The following is a 9,734-nucleotide window of genomic DNA, read 5'->3' as shown; positions in this document are numbered from 1 at the left end:
AAAACTTGGATCTAATCCCCAAACTAAGGGGATCCCATGAGAAACAATGATCCCATGAGAAACAATGTCCCTTTGGGTCTGAGCAGCTCTTTTATCTAAGGCACTGCAGGTAAGAGTCAGTGCCTGAAGTATCCACCGCAATTTCCAATTTGAATGGGGAGCAAACCAGGCTTCCGTGTCCAGGTCAGGAAGTTCTGTGATGTGCTGACCAGGAGTCAGCGCCTGCTGATGGCATGCACGGGTCCCCAGCACTGTCCTTCCACCCTCGTGGGGGCTGTCAAAACCGAGCCCACCTGCTTTCAGCGTGGTGCCACCATCCTGGCTCAGCAGCAGCTCGGTCTCTACAGCTGTTAACTGGGAATAATGCACCTTTCAATCAATCCTCTCTTGGGCAAGCCTCAAAGACAAAGATGTAGGACTATAGCTATTAACTCCTCGAAGGACATTGAGGTCCGGAGCATATTTACAAAAAGAAATGAAAATGAACAAAATTGTCCTGACACACACTTACCAAAAATAGCCAAGAGCAATGCAGGTGTGGTCAGCGCGGAGCCTGGCCGTGGGGTTGAGGGGCTGCTGAGGGACAGAGCCGGCTGGGCTGCTAGGGCACGGGCAGCTCACTGCTGGGCAGGTTCTAATCGCCTTCCAAACAGGCAGCATGTCATCCAAGGCAGGACCACCTCGTCCCAAGGCACAGTTAGAAATGCTTCGTTGTCTATGAGGGATTATAAATGATTCATCTTTTTCTCTCTATTTTTCTGAATACTTTAAAAAAATTTTAATTGTAGTTGAACACAATACCTTTATTATTTTTTTATTTTTATGTGGTGCTGAGGGTTGAACCCAGCTCCTCGCACATGCTAGGCGAGTGCTCGGGCGCTGAGCCACAACCTCAGCCCCTCTAAATGCTTTTTATTGTGTCTCTCTTCACATTTTCTTGGGACCAACTTCCACTATTTTAAGGTTATCTTTTGAATTCTAACATCTACCAATTTGCCATAATAAAACATTAAAATATATAAAGTCTTTTGAGTCCGTGCACGTGCTCATGCATGTGTGGAGAACAAGGGAGAGGGCCTCAGTTACACTGAAGCCTCACCCCAATGTGCAGTTGTCCAAGGTCCCATCTCGTCACCCGGGACGCTCCATGGAGCTCCAGACACATGTGGATGTGAGGCCCACGAGCCGGCAGGCAGGAGGTCCCCACGATGGCCACCACAGTTCTGTGCTGCCTGGACTGAGCTCCAGCCTGAAGGGTGAGCTGTACAGTCCTGATGCTGGATTCTGATGGGATCGAGGGGAACGAGGCTACGGCATCCTGACGGTCCAGTCCTGGGCTGTGTGTCCTGCCCAGGGCAGCCTGGAGCGCCCCAAAGCCACAGACATGTTGCGAGAGGGCTAGGGGGCTGTGCAGGGACAGCTGCCCATGAAGGGGAGAGAACTTCACCCCACCCCCAGGTCCTGGGTCCTGGAGGCTGCCCCTCAACGCAGTTGACCTTCACTTTCTCACGGGTTAACCCCACGGGACAGATTTTAGACAAAAAAAAAATCACCCTGCAGAGAGGAAAGCAGGACAGGAAGCTGACGTATGGTTTACCCTATGTAAAGTGTCCATCGGTGACCAGAGCTGTGGGTCGTGAGCAGTGTGTGGCCCTGACGCTCTCTCCCCTAATCTCTCCTCAGGAGACTCACTGATATTCAGAGCCTCAGCCACCTCCCGGGAAGGACACGCTTGTGCCCGAAGCCTGAAACTCTGCACCCTGCAACCCCTCTGTGCAGCATGGACCCAGAGTTCCCCTCAGCAGTGTCAGCAACGTCCAGCGCAGGCCAGCCCCGCCTGACCCTGGCCTCCCTCTGACATTGAGTTCTCCGCTAGGGTCCCATCTCAGTGCCAGGGTCAATGGTTAGGGAACAGTGTAGTTACCGGCTTTCAAGGCCTGGAGAGGGACAGAGGAAGGTGTGAGGCTTCAGAGCTAGTGCCACCCAACATCCTGGAGCGTGGTGATGTCCCTGTACGCTCCAGCATGACCCCATGTGCTGTGCAGTGCTCCTGGGGACATGACCATCAGCAGGAAGGGCCAGAGACACAGGAAACAAACACACCGTCACCTCCTGCTGAAGCCAGGGTCAAGGCCGGGCCTGGCAGGAGAGCCGGAGACACCCCCAGCCCACAGCACAGCTCTGAGAAAGGGAAGACGTCACCATGGGGCTCCCGGGAGGGGCTCTCAGTGCTGCCCTCGGCGCCTCGTGTTCTCCTGGGTGCATAATGGAGAATGTGGGGTCTCTGGGAGGCAGCGATGGTGCAGAGGATTCTCTGAGAAGGTGGGAATCTGTGGTAGAGAGGGTCCGGCTCTAGGGCACAAGGAAAGAAGGTCCCTGGAGAGGAGACCACAGGTGCCCTGTATAGCAGGTGCCCAGGCCAGTGCTGAACTGCCCTGGAGGTCTCAGCACAGCACAGGAGAAACCTCCCTGCCCATCACGGCCCTGCACCCCACGTCCCACCCCATGTCAGGCACTGTGGTGTGCTCACCAGGACACGCAGGCACCGCTTCACTGGGGTCACAGTGGTCACATTGACAAGCACCGCTGGGCCTACCTGATGTGCCTTCCACCCAGAAACACACCCAAAGACCACAGCCACGTCTGTGCCGTCACACACCCTGGCCAGTGCCTGAGTCCCTCCGAGAGCTTCCGGTTTCCCCCGGTCTCTAAAACACATTGGCTGAAGCATGTTCTCGGTACACTGCAAGCTGGAGGGCCTGGACGCCGTCGGCAGAGCCTGGAGTCTGGGCTCTACAGGGCCTGATGTCCTGCCCAACGTCCTCCAAGTTCTGAAAGCTACTTCCACACTCGAGGCTGCACACGTGGCCTTAAGCCCTTGGCTCCTGGGCACGTCAATGACGCTGCTCCCACGTTCCAGAAGAAGCGGGTCTCAGAGCATAGGCGATTTGAAGTTACATTACTAAGTGCAGATCTTTAGTTAAAAACTCTATTTGGTTTCAAAATTCTTCCTTTACAGGTCTCAGCTCAGCCTACATGGAAGCACCCACCTCCAGGTGGCCACGGAGCAGAGAGAGCTCACTTCTGTCACAAAGCTCCCCACAAATCATTAGCATGTGAACCCAGCAGGATGAATCCCGACAGGTCACAGCCCTCAGGAGCCTGTCACCTCCCCGAGGCCCACATCTGCCCTGGGCCAGCCGTGACACTAATGTTTGGCTGCCAGGACACTGTTTTAGTATCTTCGTGCTAGCTGTGTTGGGCTTCCCAAATTAAAAAACAAAACAAAAAAACAATAATTTCTCACAGAACTTGGGATTTACCCAAATGGTTGCAATAAAACTAGGATTAAATAAGTAAGGATTGATACGGAGTGCGTGACCACGGCCAGCCAACTGCTGTCCAGGAGCATTGAGATGTATTTATTAGCAAGTCCTGGGCTGGGAAGGCAGCGTGGCGGCAGGAGCAGGCCCTGGGCTCCGGCCCGTGGACTCATCCCCTGTGTGGGGCTTGGCCATGGCCTGGCATGGGCAGGAGGCCCAGGCTGGGGTCAGGCCTGAGTCTGGTTCCAGGTCCTCTGTCCATTTCCACGTGGGATCTGAGAAGGCTCTCCCTTTGTTTATTCTGGTGTTCCTTGGTTTTAAAGAACTGGGACGTGAGGAAAGAGATGGCAATGCACCCAATCCAGGCGTCGCGTCCCAGCCAGCCAGACTCCCACGGTGGCAGCAGCCCAGTCCCTCTGGTGATCTCCCAATTGCTGAGAATCTTCTTGCATTCGCTGTTCCCAGAGCACCAAGCCTGTCTGGGGAGCCATGGAGTGAGAGTTCACGAGTGCTCAGTGTCTCCCCCTCGGAACCCCAGAGCCAAAGTCACACTGGCTCATCTGACTCCCCTGGGGCTGGGGAAGGAGCTGGACTATCCCTGGAACACCATCCTCCGTCCCTCTGCCCCAGGCTTAGGGATGATATCCTGGGGAGCTGAGCTCTCCAGCACAGGGCCTTCAGCCTGGGGTCCCGTGACCCAGGTCTGCGCACCGAGGGTTTCCTCTCCAACCAGAGCAGGATTCCGCGTGGCTGCAATGAGGTCGGCCCTGGTGAGAGAGTGAGGGGAGGCCCCCTGGAGGCCCCCTGGTGCCCACACCACCCGTTCCTGAGGCATGAACCTCCTCAAAGCCTCCCTGGAGACCCCTCTGGATCTCCGTGGAGCAGCCCAGGGAGCGTGTCGGCCTCTGTCCCACAGCAGCAGAATGTCCAGTGCATGAAGGACGCCCTTCTGCCGGGAAAATATTGTGAACTCATCTCTGGGTGGAAGTGACCTCACCTTGCAATTGCTGTTCTTAGCGCTCAGAAAAGGAAATAATCGACTGCACCACTGTGAAGCTCTAGTTTCTTTTGTTTAGAAACAAAACAACTTACATAATTTAAATATCCTTGTGCACGTACATAGCTCCACATACAGAGACCAATTCCAATGGCATACATAGGTGAGAAATATTAATAGTTTTAAGAGAAAGGTTTCTAAATGTGGGCTAGTGAGCACATAAGGAGAAGAACAATTACTTTCCAAATGACCCTTTAAACACTGGATGTGAAAGCCAGCCACAAGACAGTGTTCTCCAGCACAGCAGCCCCTCGGCGCTCGCTGATTGCTCGTTTATTCACAAGGCAGGGCTTGTTATCTCCACCAACATTTAAGAATTATTTACAATATTCTATTGCACGGTGCCTTAATAACATATTCCTTGCAGTTAACTTCAGAACAGTTGGCAGTTTCTGCATTGTTTTTCTCAATGTCTATTGATTTTTTTATAATTTCCAGTCTTAGCAATAATTTGCAGAGTGGGAGAGTTGTGAGTCCCTGGGAACCCTGCCCTCCTGCTCAGCTCTACGTCCCCCGATTCTCCCCACAGGTGGAGGGTGTCGGTTCCTTCCATAGCTCAGATCCATGATACCAGGACAACCATTCAGGATCACGCTTTGGAGTGTACATTCTAGAACATTCCAGCTTCCTTACTGCTCGTTCATGACACACTTTGATTTTCCAAGTGCTATGCTAACTCCTGAAGAGAAGGAAGAAGAGCCAGGGGATAGTTTGCAGAGGAGGTTCCAGGACCACCGGCAGTGGACACTTGCACATCATCTGCTCAGCAGAGCGCCACAGTGTTGGGGGGCATGGTCACATGGGGGGGACCCAAGGGGCAGGCCCATGGGGTCAAGGTGCACCGTGGCCAGTGCTATGGTAAGATGCCCGCTCCACCTCTGCCCTGGGCTTTCTCCCCATGGAGAGCAGGTCAGGACCCTTCCCTGGCAAGGGTGGACCTCAGGGCAGTGAAACCATGTTCCTGTCAACCCACACGGGAACCGTCACATCCCATAGAGACGGATTTCACTCAGGTTTGCCCCAGGAGGCCAGGGCAGAGAGCAAGTAGGGCAGCAGGAGCTCACACCGCACTGCAAAGCATGCCTCCAGGTGGCCTGGGCCGTGTCTCCTGCTCCTTCACCTGTCAGAGGTCATGTGTGACCACATGCCCTGACTCTGGCTGAATGCACCGCTGTGTCCATCCAGGCCTTATTTCACAGGGCAGGTTTCGGGTTCCTATTGTGCAAGCTTTACTTTGAGGTCAGCAAAATACAATTTCATTGTGCTGTGCACTACCACCGCACAGCCCTTGGGTTGTGGAAAGCCACAACGTACCTGGCCCAGTATTTACCAGGATCATCTATTATCTAACGCATATCTCTTTCTCAAATAGCTGTGCTTTGCTGGAAAGAAACAGACATTCTGGACTTGGACTCACTGAAGCAAACAACAGAATAAAGGCAGAGTAGGAAAACTTTATTGAATTTAAATAACAACAAAACCTTTCTCAAGGGCACTGACCACAGTCCATCCGGGCTCCCGGGAAAGCCATGGCTATTGACACCGAGACGACAGAGGATCCATACAGGAAAAAAACCTGCTCCAATTATTGGCTGCCTTTGTAATTAGAAGCAGAAAGTATCAAACCATTTGTTCAGATTGATAGACAGGGAATGTATAATGCAGAGAGATAAAGGTTACTGTCATATCCGCAGAGCCGAAGGAAAGCAGGTCACCTGCTCACCAGGCACCCGGTCAGACATGGGGGGTGCCCTGGATGGGACTGCGCCTGACGGCTCCTTGTAGGAACCAGAAGAGTCACTTCTCAGGTCCTGGCTGTGTGGACGAAACCTCTTACTCAATGATGGGCACCATCAGCCCCGGGAGTGCTGGCATCTCCACCAGGCACACGTGACACTATCCACGTGACAGCCATCGCCTTTACAGTGCTCATGGGGTTTTCATAGCAGAAGTGCTGCCACTTTCTCTCACGGGATGCTTCCTGTGTGACTGCAGCCACTCACAGACAGTGTCCCTGCCACATGCCCAGGACACAGGAGGTGGCTTCACCGTCGTCTGGATCTTGGATTATGGCACGAGCTTTGTAAATTCAGAGCGGCCACCAAGAGCCTTGTGCACTTTCACTTGATAGAACAATAAAAGCTCTTCTAAAAGCCTGGCTGAGCCGCAGTCACCAGCTCTCGAGTGTGATGGAGGCAGTATTTATTCAAAGATGTCAAAACAATTAAAATGGTTTTGGGGGGTGGGTGTGAAGCTCACACCTGCCCAGGTACAGCATTGGCCCAGACTTGCTCTGGCTCAGGTCTGGTGCTCGGTCCCCTGGGGACCTGTGCCTGGGCCGAGGACCCTGACTTCATGGTCTGCCTGTGTGCAAGTCCTCCCTGTGAGCTGAGGGTGTCTGAGGGTGTGCAAGTCCTCCAGGTGTGAGCTGAGGGTGTCTGAGGGTGTGCAAGTCCTCCCTGTGAGCTGAGGGTGTCTGAGGGTGTGCAAGTCCTCCAGGTGTGAGCTGAGGGTGTCTGAGGGTGTGCAAGTCCTCCAGGTGTGAGCTGAGGGTGTCTGAGGGTGTGCAAGTCCTCCAGGTGTAAGCTGAGGGTGTCTGAGGGTGTGCAAGTCCTCCAGGTGTGAGCTGAGGGCGTCTGAGGTTGTGCAAGTCCTCCAGGTGTGTGCTGAGGGTGTCTGAGGGTGTGCAAGTCCTCCCTGTGAGCTGAGGGTGTCTGAGGTTGTGCAAGTCCTCCAGGTGTGTGCTGAGGGCGTCTGAGGGTGTGCAAGTCCTCCAGGTGTGTGCTGAGGGTGTCTGAGGGTGTGCAAGTCCTCCAGGTGTGAGCTGAGGGCGTCTGAGGGTGTGCAAGTCCTCCAGGTGTGTGCTGAGGGTGTCTCGGGCTCTGCGTCCCCTAGTCTTGTCATGCCCTGTCCTGCTCATTTGGGCCCATAGTAGGTTCTGCTACCTAGCCACCATAGCTGTGGCACAACTGCCCACGGGCACTTGCTCCTACGGAGTGCACTGACCATGATCTCCCGCTGTGGGCTGGCCAAGCTCCTGTGCCCTCCGGCAGTGCCCTCCCCCGGGTTGGTTTCCCACCCCATCTCTAGTGGACAGGTAAGGTCAGAGGCACCGAGTCCTGATTAGTGGCCTTGTGGAGACCAGCGCTCTCTGCCTGCGTCCCCAGGAGGCCTCGAGAAGACACACCAGGAAGAGAGACTGTGGCCATGTGACCAGGCCTCGGCCTCCAGAACGGAGCAGCCACGTCTGAGCAGCCCAGCCGCGGTGTCCCTTCACCAGCCCGACTGGTGGAAACACGTCTCAGAAATCCTAGCTTGGGACATTCTGTGCAGCCCCTCCTGCCCTGGCACGCTTGCCTCACTCTCCCTTGGCCTGCCAGGCCCAGCCTGAGCCCAGGGATCACACTCAGGCCTGGAGCAAACTCCTGCCCCATGCAGACTCAGGGAGGCGGAGACTGAGTCCTGTTCCCATGACAGATCGGGACTCAGTGAAGAGTCTGATAGCCAGGATCCAGGATCCCGCCAGGGAGCCCAGAAAGAGGAAGTGCCCCATCACAGCCTCAGGCCACGTCGCCGGTCCAGAGGACAGCCCCATCCCTGTCTCCTTCCCATGGCTTCCTCTGAGTCACGGAGCTGCTCTCTGCCCGACTCTGTACCCTCTGGTCTCTGGGCACAGGGGCCACGTGCCCCTGGTCCTCCTCCCTCCAGGGCTCACTGGATCGTACATGGTGCCCTCCTGCGGGTCAGTGGCTTCCACCGCCATTCCTGCAGTGACGGGAGGTGGGGGAATTGTCGGCTCTGGGCTGCTTCTTCCTTTCCTTCATGTGTGGTCACCTTGAAATGTGGGCTGCTCCATCAGCCTGGGTCCACAAGTGGCCTTAATGGCAGTTTGTAGTAATGCAAAAATCCAAAATGGCTCTGGCAGTTTCAAGGCCTGGAGACGGGGATTGCTGTTACAGTGCCTAGCCTGCCCTGCTGACTGACAGACGGCATGGACGGACTTCCTCTCTGCGGACATGGCACTGTACCTGGTGGTAGCCATGGGCCTTCTCTTTAACTCTGTCTTGGAGCTCTCACCGACAGGAGGTCACAGAACTCCCTGGACAAACGTGCCTTGAGATACCCAGACTCTGAGGACGTTCTGACTCAGCTCAGCACGCCTGGGGTCAGGGGCTCTCCTCACATGCCCCAAGTGGAGAACCGTTGCTTGGCTTCGCTCCTCTTGATGCAGTTCAATAGCCAAGACGATGGCTTAACACTTGGCTAATGCTGTAGAACCAAAGCCAGAGGAGTCCCAGAGGGCATGGAAGGTCGTCTGGTCCTGTCCCACATCTGACTCCGAGACTTCTCACCCAGAGAGCGGCCACCCTCGTCTGTTGAGAGCCACAGCCAAAGGGGCCCCAGCAAACTTCCAGCTGCCAGCAAGCTTCAGACTGCCCCAGCAACATCTAGCTGATTGGCTCCTCTGCGGTGATGTTCATTGGGCTGTTTCCCTGCCCTTCAGACTGCCAGCTGATGATTGGCTCACAGCTGCCCCAGCAACATCTAGCTGATTGGCTCCTCCACGGAGCTGCTCATTGGGTGACTTCTTTGGCTCTGCCCACGCAACCCAGCCAATCGGCCTCAAGAGGAGGAGGATTGTGGGAGGAAAAGGCTGGGGTGGGGGAGAGAGGCTTGTGGAAGCCGGTGGTGGCAGTTGGGCTCTGAGGGTTTTTCCCTGGAGCTGTTTTGTTTGGCGTTTGTAGTTCTAAAAATAAAGTTAGTTTCTTTTTGACAAGTGGCTCCTGATTTGTGCCAAGCCAGACTTCGGCATTTGGTGGCTCGCACGGGGAGCAACTGAGGGTAAGTAAACTGCTCGCCCCTGAGGGCAGGGCGAGAGGATGGGGAGCCATTCTAAGTCTCCTCTTTTGTTTTGCTTCGTTTTTGTTTTAACTTTCCTGTCCCTGGAGATGAGTAAGAGGGAAGAAAAACCACTCACATCTGAGGAAAAACTATTTGCGTTTGAGGAACAGATAGGGAGAAAGGACGGATGCATATGTCAGGAGGATAGAAAGGCTGTTATAATGATTTTGTGTGGTTCCCTTTTTATTGGATTCTGTCTCGGTTTTGTTTGGCGTCATCTTGTTGGGTTGTATTATAGTAGAAATACGGGATCAGCAATTAGTAAAAAACAAACCGAAAGAGTGTTAAGTAAATTGTTAGAGGAAGGAAGCTTCCCAGTAAAATCAAGAGCAGTCAAGGCATACGTTGATGTAATACAAGAATATAGCCCATGGCTTTTTAAGGAGGAGCTGTTAGATATATCACAATGGAACCATCATGGTGAAGATTTAAAAAGAATAGAAAAGAACAAC

The sequence above is a fragment of the Ictidomys tridecemlineatus genome, chromosome 13 (assembly GCF_052094955.1).
Source record: "Ictidomys tridecemlineatus isolate mIctTri1 chromosome 13, mIctTri1.hap1, whole genome shotgun sequence".
Classification (NCBI taxonomy): domain Eukaryota; kingdom Metazoa; phylum Chordata; class Mammalia; order Rodentia; family Sciuridae; genus Ictidomys; species Ictidomys tridecemlineatus.
Note: the sequence above shows the minus strand (reverse complement) of the source record.